The following is a 20,939-nucleotide window of genomic DNA, read 5'->3' on the forward strand; positions in this document are numbered from 1 at the left end:
AACACATAGCACTAAGGGGAGCAAACATATTAAGAACAGTATGCTATATATGCCAGGTCCCTTGAAACATATGCTGTGCAGATGTTTCATTCCTGCAGCGACTGTGTCAAGCAGCAAGAATGGACCGGCTTCCGGCAGCAGTTGATCACTGATTATATCTCATTGTTGATGTTTCTGTCTCTCTCCTCCCTTCCTATCTGAAATCAATAAAAATATATATTTTTAAAAAAGTTAAACATGTACTTACTACACAGTCTGGCCATTCCATACCCAGATATTCATCCAAGATAAATGAAGGTAGCCCTAACTGGTTTGGCTCAGTGGATAGAGCGTCGCCCTGCGAACTAAAGGGTCCCAGGTTCGATTTCAGTCAAGGGCATGTACCTTGGTTTCGGGCGCATCCCCAGTGGGGAGTGTGCAGGAGGCAGCTGATCGATGTTTCTCTCTCATCGATGTTTCTAACTCTCTATCCCTCTCCCTTCCTCTCTGTAAAAAATCAATAAAATATATTTAAAAAAATAAATGAAGTTATATGTCCAGACAAATTTTTGTATGCAAACATATTAGCTGTATTTGTAGTAGCCAAAATCTGGAAACAACCCAAGTATTCATCAATAGGCACATGGATAAACAAACCTTTTTTCTTGAAGTCTGCTTCCCTCCTCCCCAACTCCCATGACCCACAGCCATCCTTTTGGCTCTGATATTGCTTCTTGATTCTAAACAGCTATATTCCATGAGCTCCTAGAAAAAAAAAAAAGAACATCAACCTCTTCAGACTGCCTTGCAGTCAGTGCCACATTTACCAAATGGTCTGATCTGTGGTCTTACTCTTTTGACTGGGCCCTTGTTGAAGAGTATTCCAAATGCTATCTTGATATATGTGCTCATTAGCAATCTTGTTTTTTTAAGCCTCCATTTACAAGTTGATTCACAGTGGGGGAGAGCTGTGTTCAGAAACTTTTTCTGATAGCTTGGATTTTCTTGTCTTTCATCTCTGCTTCTATTTATGTTCTTTGTATCTCTTCTTCCTTGAGCTTGTACCTTCTGCATAGTTGACTATTATATCATCTTTGGGGCTGCAAAATAAAAGTTGGAAGATTTTAAAGTTCCCAGAATAATGTTGTCGCCCACATTGCACATATGTCACATTTTGAGTTTACTAGTTAAGACTCTAAATATGTGCCTTATATACAGTATGTGCAGTGTGATGACTTAGGTTGCCATGAGAACCTAAAAGTTGTAGGCTTAAATGGTTCAGTAGCAGACACTTTTTTTTCCTTTTGTTTCCTAGAGCAGTGGTCGCCAACCTTTTGGACCTCGTGTACCACCAGTGGTCTGTGGACCACGGGTTGGCAACTGCTGTCCTAGAGGAAAGCTCGTTTTTTGTTATCTAATGTACTTTTTACAAATTGAGATTAGGCAGTGGCCATTTTTATACATCCCCTCTTGCTATCTGGATGGGTAGCTTCTTTGTCTATTATCAGTCTTCTTCATTCTTACCTTCCATGCTCTAGTTTTTTTCCCCTGTGTACCTGTCTCCTGTTACTCTCTTTGCTACATGATAGGATTAGAAGTAGGAAACTGGAAGCTGTAAATTTAACAAAAAAGTGCACCTGGAAAGAGAGGGATTATCTAGTGCAGTGGTTCCCAAACTTATTTGGCCTACCGCCCCCTTTCCAGAAAAAATATTACTCAGCCCCTGGAAATTAATTTTTTAAAAATTTTAATAGCAGTTACTCATCGCCCCCAAATGCACCTGTGGCCATCACCGCCCCCCCCCCCCCCATCGCTGCAGCGCCCACAGGGGGGCGGTAGCGCCCACTTTGGGAATCACTGATCTAGTGGATTATCTCTAAGCACATCTAAGGAATTTATTCTCTCCTGTAAGCCCCCTGAGAAGAGCTTGTAGTGGTGGTAAAATGGCTTCAAAACTTTTTCTTAAATATGTTTTATTGACTTTTTACAGAGAGGAAGGGAGAGAGATAGCTAGAAACATCGATGAGAGAGAAACACCATCAGCTGCCTCCTGCACACCTCCCACTGGGGGTGTGACCACATCCAAGGCACATGACCCTGACGGGAATTGAACCTGGGACCCCTCAGTCTGCAGGCCAACGCTCCATCCACTGAGCCAAACTGGCCAGGGCTCAAAACTTTTTTGAAAAAAGCATTGTGATGTTTGTCATCTAAAAACAATTCAGGTTAGCCCAGCTGGCATGGCTCAGTGGTTGAGCATCAACCTATGAACCAGGAGGTCATGGTTTGATTCCAATTTAGGGTGAAGGCCCAGGTTGTAGGCTTGATCCCCAGTGGGGGGCATGCAGGAGGCAGCTGATCAATGATTCTCTCTCAGCATTGATGTTTCTATCTTTCCCTCTCCCTTTCTCTGAAATCAATAAAAATATATTTAAAAAACAAAAAAAAATTAGGTTTAGTTTGAATCAGAATACATTATTTTTTATTTTATTTTTTGTTAATCCCCACTGGAAGATATTTTTTCTGTATTTTTAGAGTGAGTGGAAGGGAGGCAGGGAAGGGGGTGGGAGAGAGAGATAGAGAAACATCAATGCGAGAGAGACAAATATATCGGTTGCCTCCCACATGGGCCCTGACCAGGGCTGGGGATTGAACCTGCAACCCAGGTACATGCCCTTGACTGGGAATCAAACCCTCAACCCCTTGGTGCTCGGGCAGATACTAACCACTTAACACACTGGCCAATACTGGAATACATTATTATTATTTTTTTAAATGTTTCTATTGATTTCAGAGAAAGGGAGAGTCAGAAACAGTGATGAGAGAGAAATATCAACATTGATCGGCTGCCTCCTGCAAGCCCACAAACCTGGACATGTGCCCTGACTGGGAATCCAATTGTTGACTTCTTATTAGCACGGGGTCGACACTCAACCACTGAGCAACACCATCTGGGCCACTTAAGTAACCTTAATAAAGTTCATAACAGGTAATTAAAGCTGTGATCTTAACTCACCAAAATAGCATATCAATTCACATTAAGCTACTCTTTGAAGAATCAAAGTTGCTGTAACGGCTGCTCGGAAAAATTAAAGTAGATAAGTCGCTATACACAGTTAAGAGGTTTTTAATAAAATGTTGAACACTTGTATACCTGTGTTTTCTGGGACATGAAAGTGCCACTATTGTAGGAATCCTGCTGTGTTCTTTTCAGTATATCAAACGGTATGAATGGGGCTCTGCCTTGGACTAGGAGATCTAGGTATGTGCTATCATTGAGCATCTTTTGTTCATTACCGCTATATTACCTATAAGGGGCAAAGAGAAAATTTCAAATGTTTAATTTGCTAATAAAATGTATTAAAGTAAGTAATTATGGTGGACCAGTAAAATCTTAAGGATTTAAGTTTTAGGGAAAGTGTGTTGTTGGGGGGCTACCTAGTATATTTGTGTATTTATGCCCCATAAACTTGGGATTGTGTACACATATACTTCAGACAACTCAGTGATGGAAAGGAGCTGGGCAGTGCTCTCTTCTCTGGAGCTCACTTCATGACTGGATGACTTAGAAGTGTTTTGTAATTGAGGATCTCAGAGTACATCAGCATTAACATTTTTTAGTTCCTCCATTTTGTTTCTCCATGGCAGGTACTTGTTTTTCTCTAAATAGTGGTACTAGGGAGAGATTTCTGAGATGGAAGAATGTTTTCCTGAAAGTTAGAGATGTTAGAGTGGATGCTGAGTGTATTTGTATCTTTCTTTAGACTACGCTTTCTCTTTGGTTGGGGAAAAAAACTGGTTTTGCCTCCAGGAACAGTGTGATAATAATTTCATACTACTGTGAAACATTTTAGGTTTAAGTTACTTTACATTTTTAAATTATGTGTTAAATGCAGTGGTTCTCAACCTTCTGGCCCTTTAAATACAGTCCCTCATGTTGTGACCCAACCATAAAATTATTTTTGTTGCTACTTCATAACTGTAATGTTGCTGCTGTTATGAATCGTAATGTAAATATCTGATATGCAGGATGGTCTTAGGCGATGACGCCTGTGAAAGGGTCATTCGACCGCCAAAGGTTGAGACCCACAGGTTGAGAACCGCTGTGCTAAAGAAATTTCAGGAAGGGAGGGACCTTAGAAATCATGTAGTCCAAATCCTATATCCTCACATCTATATATATAAAAGCCTAATATGCAAATTGTCCCCTTGGGAGTTTGATTGCTCGCTATGACGATCACTTGCTATGACATGTGCTGACCACCAGGGGGCAGCACGGAATGAAGGAAGGCCCCCGGCCGGCAGCCAGAAGGCTCCAATTGGCCCTGATTGCCGACCAGGACCCTATCCGTGCACGAATTTTGTGCACTGGGCCTCTAGTTTAAGATAACTGTAGGTTCCCTTAGTGAGTGTGCTGGTAGGTAGAACCCCTGGAGTGTGTAGGCCTGTCTGTCCTCAGTCTTTCTGTTTGCATAGCATTTATAGTTTGTACTCCACGTTTTAGTTCTAGTCATATACTATCAGCCTTTATTATTTCTTGTTATCTTATCCAAGAACTAGGTTATACTAATAAGTATTGGGGTTAATTGATAGTATGGTGTATATTTGTTCTATAGCCCATATAATACTGAATAGATAAATATATAGATAGTGTGAAGTACTTGGTTTATTCATTAAGAGCTAAAGCACAGAATCATTTGATCCATTCAGCTGTGTGTTTCTTTTTTTAAATATTTGACTAGAGGCCCAGTGCACGAAATTAATGCCCGGGGGCGGGGGGGTCCCTCAGCCTGGCCTGCACCCTCTCCAATCTGGAACCCCTTGGGGGATGTCTGACTGTCGGACATCCCTCTTGCAATCCAGGACTGCTGGCTCCTAACTGCTCGCCTGCCTGCGGGCCTGATAGCCCCTACCTTGCCCCCTCCTGGCCTGATCGCCCCTAACTGCCTCTGCCTTGCCCCCACCTAAGCCACAGTCTGGCCTCCCTCTGCAGGAGGCACCCTGGCCAATCAGGGGAAGGCGCAGCCCCCATCACCCTGCTGCAGCTGCTGCTACTGCCTGCTTGCCGCAGCGGCTGTCTGAGCCTGGGCCCTTGCAGCCACTGCAGCAGCCTGAGCTGCGGCCCGCCTCTCTCGCGCAACGCCTGCCCTAGGCCCTCACAGCCGCTGTGGCTTTGATGGACGTCCGCTCTAATTAGCATATTACCCTTTTATTAGTATAGATTTCAGAGAGAAGAAGGGAGAGGGAGAGAAATAGAAACATCAATGATGAGAGAAAATCATTGATCGGCTGCCTTCTGCATGCCCCCTACTGGGGACCGAGCCTGCAACCTGGGCATGTGCCTTTGACTGGAATCAAACCGGGACCCTTCAGTCCACAGGCCGACACTCTAGCCACTGAACCAAACCAGCTAGGGCTCAGCCATGCATTAAAAAAAATTATTTTTTTTAGTTGATTTTTAGAGAGAGGAAGGAAGAGGGCAGGAGAGAGAGAAACATCAGTTGGCTAGCTCCTGCACGCCCCCTACTGGGGATCAAGCTCAGAATCTGGACATGTACTCTGTAATCTAGGAATCGAATATGCAATGGGATTACACTCAACCAACTGAGCTACACTGACCAGGGCAAAGCCATGTGTTTATCTTTGGAGCGTTCACTCTGATCAGAAATTAGGCTTTTCATATATTTCACACTGAGATAAATCTGAATGAATTGTTCCAAGCAACGTAATTTTGGGAATATAAGTACATTTTATAAGCCCGCATCCTGGGAAATACATTTTTAATATTATATCAGAAATTATTTTAACTTCTTCTTACCAGAAAAAAGAGACCCCAATATATAGTCTGAAAATTGGAGTGAGACCTTCTTTCTGAAAACAGTAAGCGGTCCGTAAAGATTAAGCTCATTCACAAACATGGGAAAAAGCAGTAACTTTTCTTTGTGTTAAATTTCAGATTTTAAATGATAAATTAAGCCTCACGTATACTGCTGAGCTGGTAAGAATCTGACCCAGTAAAGTTTTTACAATGTCTTTTCTGTTTCCCTGGCCTGAGGGATTCTTGGTGTAAGTGACTGAAATTATTGGGAAGTTCCTTGATTGAAATACAGTCTCTCAAACCTTCCTTCAAGTACCAGCCTGCATGGTTCTGTTTTTTTGTCTGGAGCATGTGAACAGAGTGCCTGTGTGTGAGATAATTGGGCTTTCACTAATGCCCCCTTTCAGCAACCATGTATGGGTAAAGCTGTTCTGGTCTTCTGCTCCTCCCTCTCTGAGCACGGAGCAAAATCTGTTCTGCTAAAGCTCCTGTTCCACTTTTCAGGTTTCTATATTTGTACAGCAACAGCAGGCGCAGCCCACTAGCTAGGCCTGTGTGGCTGCCCTGTGCACCCATTCCGGCTCAGGCCTGCTCAGGGCTCAGCCAGGGCTCGAAGTCTGTGTTCTTGCATGCGTCCATCTGTCTGTCTGTGTACATTTCTGTGGAGGACTCAGATTTTCAAGTTAAAGAGGTGACTTGTTTGGCTTTGTTTTGTTTTGGCAATTATAAATTATAGAGAACGTTTCAGAATTTCTGGGATGGGGTGAGGAGGCAAGATTTGTATTATTTAACAAAATATGTTTTAGAGAGAGGATGCCAAGTTGGTAAAATACAATGTCAGAAATGGTCTTTGGGTTCTCTCTTAGAAACTTATCTCATTAAAATAGTAGTGTGTGTGGTATTTTTTCCTTTTTTTTTTTTCCTACTGATCACAAAGGTCAGTTCTCCGGGGATGGAAATGAATTCCTTTCCTGGCATACAAATTTCCTGATGTAGGTTTGAGCAGAAAAGGCTGAGACACCTCTGCACCCTTAAGAAATGATTTTGTGTAGTAGGGGCTGAAGCCTCTTAAGTTGGCCATTTGCTGGGACAGAAACTGTGGGAAACACCCTGTTGCTTTGGCCTGTGCTATGTTTGTACTGATGCAGAGTGCTTTGTAACGTTGGGCCTTACACAGAGGGCTTGCAATGTGTTTTGGTGTCATGTCTATTTAAGGAATAGTAGGGGACGTGACATGTAGACAGATTTCAGGCTATGTCCAAACCGTCTTGAGTTTGTTACTATATTTTTAAAGGCTACTTTCTTGATTTGTTATGAGATATTCTGATTAGATAGAAATGAATTCCTCACTCTTAGTCAACTTAAGTCTAAATTCAAGTTTGTTTTATACTTTACTCCCCTCCCCCACCCCCCATGAGTCATAAGCATACAGACTTGGGAATAGAATTTGTCAGCTGAGTAGGGATGAGAAGTTCTCTGCACATATTTGTAACTGTGGTGGGTGAGGAGAGAAAAGGACTTCAAATGTTAGAGAAACATGTTCACTGAGGCAGCTCCTTCCTGTGGCTGTGTGGTATGGTTGCAGAGTTCCCTGCTATTTTGCTTATGTATTCTGACTCTGAATCACTTAGGAATCAATTTTGCCCCTTGGGTGTATGTGTTTGTTTAGGGCCTAGGACCTGGTGCTGAGTCTCTCCTGGGTCCTGTGTATTAAATGACTTTCTGTTGAGTGTGGTATTAAATAGGCTTCATCTTCCCCTTCTTGGCAACTCTTGGTACCCATCTCATTTTACCATCCTACTAATGTTTTCCCATTTTTACCATGAATCACTATATACTCTTTGTAGGGGATGTCATTGGAGATTAAACTCAGTGACAACTCTTTGATATTATAGCTCAACCTCAGTAAAGGACACTGTAGCTAGCACATCTCTATTCCACGTTTCCTTTTATTTTTTTAAAAATATGTATATTTTTATTGATTTTAGGGAGGGAGAGGGAGGGAGGGAGGAGGAAGAGAGAGAGAGAAGTATCAGTGATGAGAGAGAATCACTGATGGGCTGCCTCCTACACGCACCACACTGGAGATTGAGCCTGCAACCTGGGCATGTGCCCTGACTGGGAATCAAACCGTGACCTCCTGGTTCATAGATTGACGCTCAACCACTGAGCCATGCCAGATGGGTACTAAGAGTTGCCAAGAAGGGCATAATATCTTTATTAATCATCTTGTCAAAGAATAAAACTTTTTGGGACTCATCCTGTCTCACCATAAGCACCAACCTTAGTACCTGGAATAATAATGATAGGAAATATTTATTGAACTTTCATGTGCCAGGTACTGTCTAAATGTTATGTAAATCCTTTAATTCTAATAAATGTCCTGTAAGGCAGATCTATAACTATAACCACTTTACAGATGAGGAAACAAGTATAAAGAAGTTAAACAACTTACCCAAAGTTACCTGGCTAGTAATTGGCAAAACTGGGATTAGAAAGCAGTGTGACTAGAATCTGACTGGTAGGGTATATTGTAGTCTGACAATATACATTTATTGTAACATTTGGAATATTATTTAGGACTAGAGGCCTGGTGCACGAAATTTGTGCGGGGGGTGGGGTCCTCCTCAGCCCAGCCTGCAATGATGCAAGTGCCCCCCCCCACCCCGGCTGCTTCGTGCCTGCTGCCCAGAGGCCCTCTGCGGCCGGGGTGGACCGCTTGCCTTGTCGCCACAGTGACAAGGCAAGCATTCCCCCAGTCCGCTCACGCTGCTTGCTCTCAGCAGCCCCCCCCCACTGGGGGACTCTGGCAGGGCTGAGAGGACTGGGCAGCCGCCATCTTTGTGATGGAGCGATGGTCAATTTGCATATTACCTTTTATTAGATAGTATTATTGAATCATGAATCAGTCTAACCCAGTTTTGTTTTAGAATTTCCTTATGAAAATGACTATATGACTTTGGTTTTGCAGGTCACTATCAACAAATTCATTTATTGATGATAAAGAGCTGCAAGGCAAATAACAAGTCCATGAACATCCCTGAAATTACTAGTTTATCTCTGCTAGTGCCAGACTATTACTGAAGATACTAAAGCAGAATTTCAGCTTCCTTAACTCTTGTTCCCTGCACTACACATTCTCAAGAGAAGCCCTCATAGCAGAAGCATGAAGGAGCACTGGCAGGTTTTGCCTAACCCGTTAACTAGATCTGTGTGAATAGGATAACAGGGAGGTCTGTTCAGAGAAATGATGATGGGAGAATTATGATAGGCTGGGTAATTTCATTGGAGGGTAGCAAAAATGATACTCTATCTTAGACAGTATGATTGAATAGCACAAATGTGTGGTTTAGATAGGAAATAAGAATCAGTTCTCCTGAGATATTTTTTAGTCTCTCTCTCAAATTGATGGCAGATATGCTTTTCTTGGATATATGCTATGCAATGTTTTTTGTTTGTGGTGTAAGTTATGTCTTCTGAATAAGACTTACAAATTCATTAAAGACAGGGATCGGGCCTTTTTTTGTACTGACTAGCTCTGGGTTTATAGTGGATGTTCTCTACATGTGTTTTTGATTGCTAGAGCTCCCATTTTATAAAGAGCTATTTTTTTAAATCTTCACCTGAGGATATTTTTCCATTGATTTTTAGAGAGAGTGGAAGAGAAAGGGAAAGACAGACAGAAATATCTATGTGAAAGAAACACATTGATTGGTTACCTCCTGCACAAGCCCCGACCAGAACCTAGACTGGGGAGGAGCCTGCAACCGAGGTATGTGCCCGTGACTGGAATTGAACCCAGGATCCTTTGGTTCGCTGGCCGGCGCTCTACCCACTGAGCCAAACTGGCTAGGGCTAAAGAGCTTGTTTTCATAAAAATGAAATCGAAACACTGACAAGTTTAATTTTGTGGAACAATGATTTTTTTTTTTTTTTTAAGGAGTGATTTGAAGGAGGTGACAGATCATATAAATGCGTGTTTAAAGGTCAGAAGTGCTTTTAGGAGCACAATTTGAGAGTAATGAAAGCACGATAATTGAAGTAACTTTTTAAAAAAAGTGATAGTATTAAAGATATTTAGAATTTGCCCTAGGGCTAGCCTGAATATAGTCTCTGACTGGCTGAAGAAAAAGTAATTTTTGTACTTTTTGGCATATAACCTAACAGTCCCAAAAATCATTTCCATAGAAAGAAGTCTTTTCTAGTTTTGTAGGATATAACATTAAGAACAATAAAGATTGAATAAAGTTTCCTGCTTGTCAACAAAACAGGATAAACCTCCTGAGACAGGGCCATATGGAAGCATCCTGCTTGAGTGCCCATGTGCTTGGGGCAGATGGTACAGGCAGGGTTCTTGGCTACTTGGTCAGTGGTTTTAGAGATGATACAAGTTAGATGATAGGTGCTGTGGAAGGGCTGTTATATGTTGTATGTATTGGGCATATCTGCCTAACAGGTGGAGTGAGCTCAGTGAAGGATATTGATGAGTTGGGTAGTTGGGGGCTAAGATAAGGGAAGAGGTGGGGAGATGCTGACCTGGAATTATATCTACAATTTGATCTTAACCTCCCTCTGAGATTAGGGAGAGGGAGACAAGATATGCTGTAAGAAACAAGATTCCAGATCCCTGGCCCCTTCTGTTTTCTAGAGCCTTCAAGTAAGATACTGCATAGCTAGGATTTTTCTTTTTAAGCTTGAAGCTGTTTGATTCCTTTGTGAGATACTAGGCCAGAAGCTGTATTTATAGAACTTGTTTTGACATATTATCTCACCCTGTCCCTTGTCTTCTTTACTGGAATTCAGCTATTGGTGCACTTTGCCTGGTAGAAAAGGTTGATTGAAGAAAATGTACACACAGATGTACAGCTGAGTGATTGAAAATGGCTCCAAACTTTGTAAATAGGCCAGCCTTAATATCAGTGGGGTTGCTGGGGTAATTTCAAACAGTGTAGTATAACTACCCAGCTCACTGTGGTACACTGCGGGTTCACCTGGACAATGGCTGTTTCCACACAAAAGTTTCAGGCAAAGCAGGAAACAAACAAAAGTACTTTTTGGAACAGCATGGGTTGGGCTTTTTCTTTACTTTGTCCCTCGTAGTTTCAAGAGTTTTCTTTTAAAGTTTTTCTGTAGAATGGCCCTAGCTGGTTTTTCTCAGTGGATAGAGCATCAGCCCGCGGACTAAAGGGTCTCAGGTTAGATTCTAGTCAAAAGCATATACCTTGGTTGCAGGTTTGATCCCTGGCCCTGGTCGGGGCTCGTGTGGGAGGCAACCAATTGATGTGTCTCTCTCACATCAATGTTTCTCTCTCTATGGCTCTGCCCCTCCCTTCACTCTCTAAAAATCAATGGGAAAATATCCTCAGATGAGGATTAACAATAAAAATTTACTGTAGAATAGGTAACATCAGTTTGTAAATAATTCAGTCAGTATTTCACATTTGCAGCTTTGTTAGCAGTTTTTTCTTTATCCTTCCAGAGTTCTGTTTATGTACAAACCATGTGTAATTCCTTTCTTATATAAACACTTGGATTGCGGGAAACGAGTTAAGTCGGCTCGCGTGAATTGCGCGTACTCCGCGGGAGCCGTCTTAACTCGGTTCATATAGATTTGCGGTGGAGTGTGGGAAACGTGTAAACTCGGGCCGATTGTAACTGCGTATTACCAAATATTTGTTTGTTTGCCGTTCACAAAGATACCTACCTGTGTATGCGAACCGTTTCATACCCATTGAAATTTCATTTCAATCGAACCCATACTTCAAAAGATATAGGCATTTTAAACTAACTCTGATTTTGCGCGGGAAACCTAAATAATTGCCCGCGCCATCTTATATTTTGGCGGGAAATTCACCCGACACCGTAGTGTAAATACTAGAGGCCCAGTGCACTAAATTTGTGCACAGGGGGTGGGAGGGGGGTCCCTCAACTCAGCCTGCACCCTCTCCAATCTAGGACCCCTCGAGGGATGTCCGACTGCCCATTTAGGCCCGATCCCAATGGGAGGTCGACACCCCTATCACAATCCAGGACTGCTGGCTCCCAACTGCTTACCTGCCTGCATACTTGCCTGATTGCCCTAATCATTTCTGCCTGCCAGCCTGATCACCCTCTAACCACTCGCGTGACAGCCTGATTGATGCCTAACTGCTCCCCTGCCAGCCCGATTGCCCCTAACTGCCCTCCCCTGCAGGCATGGTTGCCCCCAACTGCCCTTTCCTGCTGGCCCGGTCATCCCTAACTTCCCTCCCTTGCCAGCCTGGATGCCCCTAACTGCCCTCCCCTGCTTTCCCGATTGCCCACAACTGCCCTCCCCTGCAGGCCTGGTTACCCCTAACTGTCCTCCCCTGCTGGCCCGGTCACCCCTAACTTCCCTCTCTTGCCAGCCTGGTCACCCCTAACTGCCCTTCCCTGCCAGCCTGGTCACTCCCAACTGCCCTCCCCTGCCGGCCATCTTGTGGCAGCCATCTTGTGTGTTGGAGTGATGGTCAATTTGCATATTACCCTTTATTAGATAGGACTAGAGGCCTGGTGCATGAAATTCGTGCACGGGTAGGGTCCCTAGGTCTGGCCGGTGATCAGGACTGATCTGTGGGGTGACCGGCAGGGCAATTGGCCACCTTGGCTGGCCTGGAGCCACCTGCTCGCCGGCCCTGCCCCCCACCACTGCCACCGGTTGCCTCCCTCTGCAGGGCGACCATGGAGCGACCAGTGGTACCTGCCTTGGCTGGCCTGGGGCCTGTGAGCTGGGGGCAGCTCTTGCGCTGAGCGTCTGCCCCCTGGTGGTCAGTGCTCATCATAGCGACCTGTAGTTCTGCCATTCGGTTGATTTGCATATTAGGGTTTTATTATATAGGACTAGAGGCCCGGTGCACAAAAATTTGTGCATTCGGGGGTGGGGGGGTGTCCCTCAGCCCGGCCTGTGCCCTCTTGCAGTCTGGGACCCCTCAGGGAATGACCACCTGCTGGCTTAGGCCCTCTTCCTGGGGGGATTGGGCCTAAGCTGGCAATCAGACATCCCTCTGGCAGCCCGGCAGCCCTCGGGGGATGTCCACTTGTCAGCGGGGAGCAGGCCTAAGCTGCAGTCTGGCAGCCTGGCTTGTGGCTGAGCAGAGCTCCCCCTGTGGGAGTGCACTGACCACCAGGGGGCAGCTCCTGCATTGAGCATCTGCCCCCTGGTGGTCAGTGTGTGTCATAGTGACCAGTCATTCCCAGTTGTTCTACTGTTAGGGTCAATTTGCGTCATAGTGACCAGTCATTCCCAGTTGTTCTACTGTTAGGGTCAATTTGCATATTACCCTTTTATTTTATAGGATACCAGCTGAAAGCAGGTATCTGTGGTTTATTTATCTTGAGCAACCAAGCCTCCTGGTGCATGGGTGGGGGCTGGCTGGTTTGCCCTGAAGGGTGTCCCGGATCAGGGTGGGGGTCCTGCTGGGGTGCCTGGCCAGCCTGGGTGAGGGGCTGATGGCTGTTTGCAGGCTGGTCACACCCCTTTCAGGGTGGGGGTCCTGCTGGGGTGCCTGGCCAGCCTGGGTGAGGGGCTGATGGCTGTTTGCAGGCTGGTCAAGCCCCCCCCAGTGGGGACCCTCACCCCATGGAGGTTTGGCCAACCTGGAGTGAGGGGCTGATGGCTGTTTTCAGGCTGGCCACACCCCCTTTAGGGTGAGGGGTCCTCACTGGGGTGCCTGGCCAGTCTGGGTGAGGGGCTGAGGGCCGTTTTCAGGCTGGCCAAGCCCCCTGGTGATGGAAGCTCCCAACCTCTCCTTTTTTTCAATTTTGGGATTTATTTACCTTCTATAATTAAAACTTTGTTGCCTTCAGTGGAGCTCAGAGCCCTGTGGCAGGTGGGAAGCTTGGTTTCCTGCTCGCTCCAGCTCCGTGGCCACGGCCAGCTGAAAGCAGATATCTGGGGCTTATTTATCTTCTATAATTGAAACTTTGTTGCCTTCAGTGGAGCTCAGAGCCGGCTGGGAAGTTTGGCTTCCTCCATCACTGGAGCAACCAAGCCTCCTGCTGCTCCAGCTCCGTGGCTTCCAGCCGCCATCTTGGTTGGGTTAATTTGCATATAGTCGCTCTGATTGGCTGGTGGGCGTGGCTTAAGGCATAGCAAAGGTATAGTCAATTTGCATGTTTGTCTTTTATTAGATTAGATATCCTTCTGATCAATCCTTAATAGAGGTTGGAACTGCCTTTCTTATTCTCTTTTAATAGCTGCAGTATTCTGTTGTATTGCTATACTGTAATTTATTTAACCCAGCATCCAAATGATACTTATACTGTATGTTTGCAGTTTTTGCTATTATAAATAGTATTCTTACAAATGACCCTTTGTATACTCTGTGTACATCACCTACTTGAGGGATATATTTCTAGAACTGGAATTGCTGGATTCAAAGGGCATGTGCAGTTTTCAGTATTGATAGGATACTTAAGATCTTTTAAAAATGTTTAGCAAGGGATATTATCCTGAAGAATATTATTAGTGATCAAAAAGGTCTCAATGCAATGGCAGTCAAACTAGCATCCCAGAGAGTTACTAGAATGAACATATGATCTGAAATGGAAGGTTTAAGAAACCTTGAGATAAGTTTTATTATTAAAAAAATTTTTTTTGTTAATGGATATTGTTTTCATTCTTTTAGATAGAGTGGAAGGGAGGGGGAGAGTCAGAGAGAGAAACATCAATGTGAGCGAGACACATTGATTGGCTGCCTCCCCCAGGCACCCCTGACCTGGGCCATGGATGAAGCCTGCAACTGAGGTATGTGCCCTTGACCGCAATAGAACCCTCCACCCTTCTGTTTGAGGGCCAATGTTCTAACCACTGAGCACCGGCTAGGCCGAGATAAGTTTTATTATCAAACCTAACAATCATTATCACCACAGAAGAAGTAAGTTGCCTGGAGTAGGCAGGAGCAGCCCCTCTTTTTTTTTTTTTTTTAATCCTCACTGGAGGACATGTTTAGAGAGAGGAAAGGAGAGAGGAAAAACAAACATCAATGTGAGAGAGTGAGAGAGAAACATTGAATGGCTGCCCTTTGTAGACGCCCCGACCGAGATTGAACCAGCAATTTCTTGGCGTGCTAGACTATGCTCAACCTACTGAGCCACTCCAGCTGGGCCGCCCTCTTTTTAAAATTAAAAAAAAAATTGTTTTATTTTAAGGGAATTAGTGATGGTAGCTGAATCTGCAAGTCATCTCTTACTCTCAAAATGTTAGTTTAACCCATTTATGATCTTTACCAATTAGAAAAACATTTGTGTTACCTGGCTCATTCTGTCCTTTTACTCTTAAAACTATCAGATGGATATGAGACCATTTAGTCATCATAATTAGCCTTTAAATTCCAAGTTGCTATACTTGAAGTTCAGTAATCACTTCAGACAATAAAAGCAACATACTATTTTGAGCTTCCCCTCTAAAAAAGCACTTTACAAATGGACTTATTTTACCAGAGTGCCATGATTCCAGAAAGTACAACTCTCACTGGCTGGTTATGGAACCTGGGTCACTTAATTTGTTCTCTTCATTTTAATTCCCTCATCTGAAAATGGGAGTGAAAATGCTAAAGAATCTCCTTTGAGCACTCAGAAAAATAATTATAAAGTCATTTCCAGAGGTTATGTATTACAGAAATGACTCTTCGGAGACATCAAGGTTATAAAGTTATTTTAGAAGTAATTCTTGACAGTGTTTTAGAAAAAAATTAGTCACATTCTGCCTACATGGTACTAACATATGGTGCAGTCCTGATGAGCTGCACAAGTGGGCTGAAATCAAAATGCAGTTGGAGAGGAGCAGTAGTGACTCACTAGATGAGATGGATTTGGCCTTATGGCAGGGCAGTGAAACTAAGGCGGAAATGGTGGTCTTAAAACATGGCCAGATTTAAGCAAGTGATACATGAATATCTTGGGAAAGTGTAATGACTGAGCCCTCAAGTTTGGATTAGGTGCTTTGTCTCAGTCCCTGTAGGTAGGTCTTTAGAGCCCCCACTTCTACCACATAATGGGAAGTCCTTGCTGCCTGTGATTTCTGTGCGTGGTTCCATGTCTTGAAGGTAGAAGCCACTAGTCAAATATTTAATTTTGATATTGTCAGAACACTGGATTCAAACTAGAAAGATACATGAAAAAATTAGCAATTCTCCGTAGAGAAAGCCACATATTAGCTTAGCTACCATGTGTAAATTACTGCTGCTACATCCAGCAATGTGCTGCCAAGGAAACAGGAGGAGCTAAAACAGAATGAGATTCCTGCACCCACCCCCGACCCCCTATAGAGAGCTATAGTGGGAGAGAGTGATTACTTGATAGGGATTTGAGAATTACTTTGAGAGTATAGGCATTTTAGAAGGAAGTAGGAAAAGAGGTTTAAAAACTATGTATTTTACATTCCCTCACTGCTTAACCTGAACACCTCCAAAATAGAATCTCCTTCAGGTGAGATGGCTGGTTTAGGTGCCTATATAGTCTGTGGAAGGATCATATAACTATACAAAAGATGGGATGACAGATAGGGAAAGAAAGGAGAAACAAAGAGCCAACTCACCCACCCTCATCCAACTTCACTGCCTTTTTTTTTTTTTTTAGCAATTTCAGAGGACTGGATAATTATGTTGGCTTTGTAAAATAGGTGTTATATTTATTGGTTGGTTGTGACATATAGGAAGGATGTTATTGGCAAAGTCAGGCCAATTCTGACTGTTTCTTAAATATGGGCTGCTCACAAGAAAATGTTTATAATTGTAAGTGAAAAAAGTAGGTTACACAATAGAATATACAGTATACTTAATTTGATAATAATTATGATGTGTATTTGAGTGTGCATGAATTTTAATATATACATAGAAAAGAGCCTGGTAGGCTTTTTTACCTAAAAGTTAACCTATACAGGTAATTTTTTTTTAAATTGAGGAAGTAGAAAAATTAAAGGGAAATAAGTACTTAGTAAGTCTTCTATTAAACGGTAAGGCTGCTCATAACATTGCTTTTACCAAAATACCCGCAGTTGAAAGGGGGGAGACTTTTTTTTTTAATGAAAAGGTGTACATATTTATGTGCAGATATATTAATGTAAATGTTAATGCAAAATTTATAAATTAGACCAGATAAACTAGGGAATTCCAGTTCAACAATTGAAGGTCTGATAATGTGTTATCTTTATTCCAGGTGTCTTTGGGATATAAGTAGAAAAGAGAAGGAGAGACTTGTTATTTGTTCACAAAATGATAGCATATGAAAAATACTTCATTAATACAAATTTAGAAATGAGATTTATACATAGTTTCTCCTAGGTGTATCTCATGTGGTGGGAATTGAACTAGACCTTAAATAATGGTTTGAAATCTGTTTGGAGAAAATAGTATTGTGCTTTTAGATGATTTAGTGATAATCTGGATTAATCTAGTCCTGTATTCCAGTTTTATAGATGAGGAAACAAGCCCGGGAAAAGTGACTCACTCAAGATCACACAAATGACATCAGATCTGGCCTTTGTCTAACATAACTGTTTTGTTCCTTTGCAGCAGAGAGAATCAAAGCTCAAGTGATTAGAGAATCTGATGAAAATTTTGGATTCTCTCTTCAGGAAATCTCCCATGTCCATCTTCACCCACTTCCGCAAAAAAAAAAAAAAAAAGTCATGGGTTTATAGACCTACGATTCCCCTTTCTTCAAAGCTCATCTATGGACTTTGAAGAGATCTGAAGTTCTCAGATTAAGAAACTTGATGAAAAAGGAGAGATCTTAAAATTGTTGTCACATCGCACAATGTTGACATACTGAACTGTATTAAACATTGTTAAGATGGTAAATTTTATGTATGTGTTTTTCCACAGCTTTTTTTAAAAGCTGGAAAAAAAATTGTTGCCACTAAAGAAAGGATGAGCATACTGGCCAGTGGAGGAGATGAGACTGAGATCTGTTTATAAACTCTTCTACTAGGGTCAGGGAGAGGACACACATAGATGACTCAGTAAAGAGTCAGAAACCCTAAACTTAAGCCTGAATCATGGAAATAGTAGTCACAGAGCAGCGTCACAAGGGAAGACGGATTTTTGTATACCCCACAGAGCAAGTGTTAAGTTCTATCCCTGTCGACCAAGACAAGTCAGAACTAAGCCTGGTGCAGTACAGGACCCAGATTGTTCAACATAGAGAAATTTACTAGAGTGGAAGGAGATTCTCTGGGAGTAACGGAACTAGAAAGGAATTTACTTCCTGCTTCAGCGTACCTGTTTAATCCACCTAGTCATCCCCATTTACAGATTAGCAAAGCACTTGGTGAATAGTTTTTCTATGGTCATTCAGTCTTGGGTCCACCTATTTATTGCTGAGTGCTTTTCCATATTTTACTTTATTTTAATGCACTAGTCTTCTGAGGTAGATTCTACTCCATTAGTTGTGATGTGTGTGCCCAGGATCTTGGATTAGAATCTGAAGGCAACTGTTATTTCCCTGCTACAGGTTCCCAAGGAAGATAAGTAGATTGGCTACCCCAGTCAAACTGTACTGGATTTTAGCACCATTCTCTGGTGGAGTTTTGCATAGAGATGAACCTGGCTAGTATGATAAGTATGGAAAGCTTTGAAGTTGATCCTATTATCTGGTTACTTGGATTTCTAGAGTATGGGAGCAAGAGGACATGCAATTTTCCAAAGCAGTAAGCCCAGCCTTCCTTCCTATTGAACCAGCCACATAATAGGCAAAAAAGAAAGGGCATTGCAGGCAGTCTAACAGGTAAAAGACAGACATTTAAAAAAACACAATTTTCCCAAGTCATTTCTATCATTCTCTCCTCTTCCAGTTAGAAATTTGTACAGTGGCTTGAATTCTAGTCATCCCTTTGGTTCCTTTTGAGATAGGTAGTTAAGTCTTCTTTTATAGGTGAGGAAACTGACACTGAGATAGATTATTAACTTGCTCAGAGTCACTTATCTACTGAGTAACAGCATGACGTTTTCACTACCCTTAATTGTATCTTTCATGTGACTGAGACTTTCTACATTTATCTACTTAGAAAATTTGTCTTAGAAGAAAGGTCAGGCTCAACTTTATGGCCCTCAGCATTTAAACAGTCTTTTCGTTGGTTTGTGTATATGATATGATCTTCCTTGTACACAGTTTTTAACCTGAGTTCTCCTTTCACCCAAGGTTTGAAGTGTCTGGCTTTGAACATTTTTTTTTTTTTATCCTCACCCGAAGGTATGTTTATTGATTGGAGAGAGAGAGAGAGAAAGAGAGAAACGATCAGTTGCTGACTGGGGATCGAACCTGAAACCTTTCGGTGTATGGTATGATGGTTCCAACCAAGTAAACCACTTGGCCAGGGCTAAAGTATCTGGCTTTATATTCCAAACCTCTTCATTGCCTGGATTCAGGTGATCTTGACAGTTATTTAATTTCTTTGAATCTTTTCTCATCTGTCAATAAGGTTAGGATAGGTATGAGGATTAAATATAAAGCACCAAGATACTGCACGACATATAATAAATGCTCAAAAAATGTTAGCTCATAATTATTATCACTTTGTAAATATCTAGACATTTCTCCCTACTTTCAGATAAGATTTACAAATTTTAAGTACCATATTTTATTAATTTGAGATGCAAACATTTATCACCTATGGCATCTTTAATTCCTTGATTTGTAGTAATCTATTCGATTCTACTGTTCAAAAAACCACCTGAGTTCTGATTTTATGCTTGTCAAGGAACATCTTTGTCTTCAGGAAGGGTAGGTAGAGTGCAGTGTCTCAGTTCTGGTTCTGGCTTTGACATTCAGGGTTCTTATACTTTCCAGTGTAGACTTCGTCCTTGTTGACTTTGAGCAGTTCTCTGTGTATATAGCTGGAAGAATTGTCGATGATGTTTGTAAGGATTTGGGCAGCTTTACAGAATCGATCTTTACTTGCAAGATTGTTTGATAATGTTTAAAAATAAAACAAATTGGTTTTGTGGTTACTCTGTTTGCTTTTACCTTCAATTAACTTCCTTATCTTCTGACTTTTTTGGTTTCAGTGGTTCACCACCACCCTGCATTTACAGGGCTAGCGAGAAGCATTTACACAGGCAGGGACTTGGTTGCCTTTGAAGAATTTTATGCCTGGCACCTATTCAGGAAGGTTGTTTTGGGGAAATAACATGGCCTCTCTACATTAATAGCGTGGTCCCTAATTGTGAAAAGAACTGTGCAGCCTTTAGCTTTATTGTAGTTTTCCATCCAAAAGCAGATGTTAAAAATGATTGTTTTGGTGACTTAGATGTATTGAAATTCAACCTCATGAATCCTAATCATTGTTTTACAATTTGTCTGACATTTGGGGGCAAGGCTCTTTTAAGCCTTTTGGAACTTTGATTACCCATCTTTTAAGTTGGTGGTGTTTTTAAATTAGTTTTAACATGTTAAATGCAATTAATCTTTAAGGTATTGTGTACTTTAAAAATGGGAGAGGGCCCAGCCAGCGTGGTTCAGTGGTTGAGCATCGATCTATGAAAACCAGGAGGTCACAGTTTCAATTCTGGTCAGGGCACATGCCCAGGATGCAGGTTTGATTCCCAGTAGGGGATGTGAAGTAGGCAGCCTATCAATGATTCTCGCTCATCATTGATGTTTCTATCTCTCTCACCCTCTCCCTTCTTCTCTGAAATAATAAAAATAAATTTTTTAAAAATGGGAGAGGGAGGTAATCTTTTTTTTTTAAAGAGGAAAGGAATTTAAAAATATATATATTTTATTAATTTTTTACAGAGAGGAAGGGAGAGGGATAGAGAGTTAGAAACATTGATGAGACAGAAACATCCATCAGCTGCTTCCTGCACACCTCCTACTGGGCATGTGCCCGCAACCAAGGTACATGCCTTTGATCGGAATCGAACCTGGGACCCTTCGGTCCATAGGCCGCCGCTCTATCCACTGAGCCAAACTGGTCAGGGCTCTTTTTTTTTTTGTTAAATATATTTTATTGATTTTTCACAGAGAGGAAGGAAGAGGGACAGAGAGCTAGAAACATCGATGAGAGAGAAGCATCGATCAGCTGCCTCCTGCACACCCCCCACTGGGGATGTGCCCGAAACCAAGGCACATGCTCCCGACCGGAATCGAACTTGGGACCCCTCAGTCCGCAGGCCGACGCTCC

General features: G+C 42.5%; 1 protein-coding gene across 8 annotated transcripts in view; it reads left to right on the plus strand.

Annotated features, from left to right (window-relative positions):
- The window catches only part of CELF1 (CUGBP Elav-like family member 1), a 78,317-nt gene that overhangs the window by 16,959 nt on the left and 40,419 nt on the right, over positions 1 to 20,939 (plus strand). The gene's annotated exons all lie outside the window — the stretch shown is intronic.

This window comes from Myotis lucifugus, unplaced genomic scaffold, assembly GCF_000147115.1.
Source record: "Myotis lucifugus unplaced genomic scaffold, Myoluc2.0 scaffold_97, whole genome shotgun sequence".
NCBI lineage: Eukaryota > Metazoa > Chordata > Mammalia > Chiroptera > Vespertilionidae > Myotis > Myotis lucifugus.